Source organism: Sinocyclocheilus rhinocerous, unplaced genomic scaffold, assembly GCF_001515625.1.
Source record: "Sinocyclocheilus rhinocerous isolate Xijiao unplaced genomic scaffold, SAMN03320098_v1.1 scaffold1071, whole genome shotgun sequence".
Lineage (NCBI taxonomy): Eukaryota > Metazoa > Chordata > Actinopteri > Cypriniformes > Cyprinidae > Sinocyclocheilus > Sinocyclocheilus rhinocerous.
This window is the reverse complement of record NW_015638033.1, coordinates 656,325-661,644: the sequence shown is the minus strand read 5'-3', so window position 1 is coordinate 661,644 and position 5,320 is coordinate 656,325.

Here is a 5,320-nt window from a genome sequence, read left to right as displayed (position 1 = left end):
TGAACTGACTTTATCTGATAAACTGACTGTTTTCTATTGTCCTCTTGCATTATCAGATTCTGAAAGTTCTGTTTATATGAACCCTGAATGCTGCAATCCAATATTAATTTACATGTGCATTACATTTATTCTGAACAAAACATCCGACCCGCACAATCAGTCGTTGTGTTCAGAACCAGAGATTCTACCGCAGTAATGTCACCGGAGCTACTGCGAGTATTGTGCAATTCTAAATCATACCTCAAGAGAAAGCTGACATCTATGTCAGAGCATTTTTAGCAAATATTTAGTAAATATTCAGTATGCAACAGTTCGTAAGACATGAGATGGAAATAAACATGCACACATTTGTAATGTAAACATACACATCACACAATATGCAACATATGCATGTGCGCAAGGCATTATTGAATAATACAGTCAGATTCAAGTATTTACATGTTTACATTTGAGATATGTTTACATGCCTTCATTTTTGTCAATCCAAATAAATCTAATCCGGACATTGACACAGGCATTTCAGCATTATTTAAATAAATTTTTGAGATGGTGTGCGATGAGATCGGTGTGCTGGTTAGTTCAGTTATCCAATCACATCATCTGCTGAAGAAGTCACATGAGTTTTTTGATGCGCTTTGAGGAATTTATTCGGTAGTACATTGCAGTTTATTTGCATTTCTTATTATCAAATGGAAAAAATACGGTGCGTTCCAACGGGATATATCGCCCTCCGAAGAGCACTTCGGAATGAAAACAATCATGGCTGCCATATTGAAGGGTCGTTCCAAACCGAAGTGCTCAAAACTGGCCCCTTCAAAGGGCCCTTCGGAATGAAGGATTTCGAAGGGTACAACTGATGGACACTTCGGGCTCCCATGATCCTTTGCGCAGATTCTTTGCATGATGACGGCGCCTCCGTGTGGGCACATGATGATGACGCAGAAGGGCACTTCAAGAAACAGTTGTTTGGTCCCCTACACCCTTCAACCCTTCGAAGCTCTCACTCCGGAGGGTAAACCCTTTGAAGGGATTAGGGCATAGGGATGAGCCCTTCCGAATGGAACGCAGGGTTTATCTGACTCAATTGAGTGCATAAGTTGTTTATGCGCATTTTTAGAATTGATGCGCATCTTGGCATTTCCAAGCAGCTTTTCATTTTAATGCAATACACAAAAATATGTGGATGGAAACATAGCTATTTACATGCTATTTTTTATTATATTTATGTATTTCGAACAAAACGTAAGCGCATGCGCAGTGCGTCAGTAAGTCAATGTTTAACCCGGATCGAGCTCAATCGGATCGATCAAGGAGTTTACATGAAGGCTTTTCAATCCGATTGCGCCATCAATCCGAGTAATGGATTATTTAGGTGCATGTGAACAGAGCTGTGACGTTCAGTCACAAATGAATGAGTTGTGTTTTCACCCATGTGTGTGTGTATCATAGCACATGATCACTTCAGACTCCAGGTTTGTAAAGGGAGTCCTGTCCTGTCTGTGAGTTACAGGCCTCTTTGAATATGGCTGGAATCATGATGATGAACTTGACTTCTTCTTCTTCTTTTACGGCAGCTCGCAAACAAAAAGTGCATCACTGCCACCTTTCTCCCGAATGGACCATTGACACTCATCCTACATGAGCCTGAATCACATACACAACCACATCAACCAACATAACATCACATTTATAAACTTGACTTGAAATCAGCATGTATTTTTATTTATTCTCTGGATCTCATGTGACTCATTTAATCTCAGCAAACTGGATGATCTGAAACTGAACACTTGTTAATGAATGATCTACGGGCTCGTCTCATCTCAGGCTCTGAGTGTGATGAAGGTGAGGTTCAGTTTGGTGTTTGGAGATACAGAAATAAAGCACAGGAGATTTTCACACATAATCAGCCGAGAATGAGAAACAAATCACACAAGCCATGCTGATCTGGAGTCAGTGATCATGTGGGATCAGAGCTCTGAAGACACATTCAAGACATTTGGCAGTGTATTGCACCACCTACTGGATGAACAGCGATGTTCGTAATGACATCTTTACTAATACAGATGAAATGATAATTCTGAGGGAAGTGCTTTTGATAATATAATATAATATAATATAATATAATATAATATAATAATACTTATATCATAAAAGAGAAGTCATCTCTGGTATGGTGCACACAGTACAATTCACAAAATACACACGAGTGTTTTTACACGAGCCAGTCCAGCAGAGATTGTTGTAGGTTCTGTTGAGTGAATGCATGTTTTTGTTCATGATGAGAGAATTCAAATAATTCTATTTGCTGTTAAACCTGTTTTACACACAATCTCCTCATGTCTTCTGTCTCTGATTGATAGTTTAGAGTGTTTTATCCAGTAAAAGCTCTTTTAGTGTAATTGCACAAGCGTCCAGCTTCAGCGTGTCTTTCTGCTGTCAAATCTGGACTGATTTTGATCAAGTAAAGGTTAGAATAACTGCAGTAATATCTCCAGATGAACACTTACTGGTCTGAAGCAGCTCAGCTTTACTTGATTCTCCATCAATCATGTTTTAGAGTCTCAAATCTGATCCTCAGGATCTTTTGAGGAGCGTTTGTTTCCAGAAGCTTTACTTTCACTGTTCCTCACTGTAATAAAGATCTCACTGATTTAGATTACAAGCATCAGAACTTCATCATATAAATATCAGCATCTGCACCAGATTGCATATTTTTGCTCAGTTTGAGTCTCTGAATAAAATTGAGCTGTTTTTTCCTCCATATTCTCACTATATCAGACTACAGGTGCATCTCAATAAATTAGAATGTCGTGGATGAACATACTTTCCAGAAGGTCAACAATTCACTAAAAATGTTTTTTTTTATTGGTCTTATGAAGTATTCTAATTTGTTGAGATAGTGAATTGGTGGGTTTTTGTTAAATGTGAGCCAAAATCATCACAATTAAAAGACCCAAAGACTTAAACTACTTCTGTCTGTGTGCATTGAATTTATTTAATACACGAGTTTCACAATTTGAGTTGAAATAAATGAACTTTTCCACGACATTCTAATTTATTGAGATGCACCTGTATATGAGCCATAAAAGCCTGATGGATCAAATATGATACTCAACACATATGACTTTTTTTTTTTCATATGTCAGGCTTTACAGGGTTAATAAAGATTCATTTGAACACAAAGAGCTCAATGAAGTGTTATTACTTAACAGTTTATTAATAATTAAACAAATATATTTATGTTTTTGTTTGTTTGCATTTTTTATTGGTAAATAATGAAGCTCCAATCAATGTTTTGCATTCATTAATTCATATAGACCTAATGACAATCTTGCATTTTTCAAATGTTTTAGATGATTATTTAAACTGCAGGTTATATGTGGGCAGATCTGATGTTATTCTGATCAAACATGAGTCGCTTTTGCTAACACGTCCACGCTGATTGTTATATAATAACGAGGCAAGCCACAGTCAGTCTCTTCTGTTCGACGGCTATCAGCATGTCTTGGTTGTGCTTGATTGAGGTTACAGCTGGGGAAATAAAGCCTCATGAAGCTCTGAGTCAGTCTATGGTCTTTACCCTTGATTCAGAGATATTGACAACAGCGCCGTCTGCTGGCTATAAAACTTACAACCGCCATAAAACAGAAATATATTGCATACATAATACACACGCTGGTTGTTATATAACAACGAGGCAAGCCACAGTCAGTCTCTTCTGTTCGACGGCTATCAGCATGTCTTGGTTGTGCTTGATTGAGGTTACAGATGGGGAAATAAAGCCTCATGAAGCTCTGAGTCCTTACCTTATACAGTCTATGGTCTTTACCCTTGATTCAGAGATATTGACTACAGCGCCATCTGCTGGCCATAAAATTTTCAACGCCATAAAACAGAAATATATTGCATACATAATACATACATTAAAAAAAATATCCTGTGCTCTGCAACCCCGACAGATCTTCAAATTAATATTATCACTTAATACTTTTACTTAAAAATACTTAAACATTTTATTTATTATAAATTCATTATATTTTCAAATTAATAACATTCTCTCGTGATTTTGCACATCCATTGAAATCAAAATCAGGCATATAAGACATTGCAAAAGTAATCCATATAAGTCTTCTGAAGGGACTGGATCACTTCACTGGTTCTTGCGTGTCAAAGCGAGCATGATTGAACTGCTGTTTACAGTATTTGATACACTCTGTGAGTGTGTTGATCTATGTTTATAGATGAATAAAAGCTTAAATGAAATCTGTTCATCATACGAAGTGATTGTGCCTCTTCAGAAGACCTGGACTAGACCTTGTGTGATGAATTATGAACTTTTTGGAGCTTGATAGAAGTTGATTTTCAATGGATGGACAAAAATGATGAAGCTGATGCGGTGCCATGCACACAAATCTGTATTATATTTAGTTTTTAAAAGGTAAAAAAGGGTCATGTTTTCATTGTGATTGGCTGATCAGGAACCAATCAGTGACTCAGTCATTATTCATATTATAAAAAATATCCAATTTTTATTGGTTGTGATGGATGCTGACACCGTGTCTGAAGGGTTGGGTTAGTACTGCAGAGGAAGGAACATCTTATGAAAATGAAGGTGAGTAAATGATGGAAGGACTTTCATTTGTGAGTCTTTGAAGACTGTCATAATTGTGGTGTTGTTTTAATATGTTTAGGTGTCATAACATTAAATGCTGGCACACTGGCCGTTAGGAGCATGAGTCAGTCAGTCAGTCATATTTATTTATAAAGCACATTTAAAAACAACAGCTGTTGGCCAAAGTGCTGTAAAAAATTTAAGCATATACCAAAATACAGAAGTAAACATAGAACAAACAATCCACTACAGTTATGCCACTGCACTTAATTATGACCATATGCAACAGTAAATAAATACGTTTTAAGAAGAGACTTAAAATCAGCGTATGTTGGTGCAGTTTTTATATAGAGTGGCAAATTGCTCCAAAGCTGTGGAGCAGCAACTGAGAAGGCACGATCACCTTTCGATTTCAAGCATGTCCTTGGAACAGTCAACTGAAGACTATAGTTGATCGAAGTTCCCTGGAGGCATTACAGTGGAACAGAAGGAGATCAGAGATATATGAAGGAAACAGTCGATGCAAACCCATATAAACAAACAACAATGTTTTAAAATGGATATGATATTTCACCGTGGACGAAGCGGAGTCCAGCCCGGGGTCGTCACATGTAGTAGCCGCATGCCCGCCGCTGCTCCTTTGTCGAATCCGCCGGCCGCACCGTTCTCAAGCCCTCCCGCCTCTGCTCACTCTAGCCCACCGTGCGT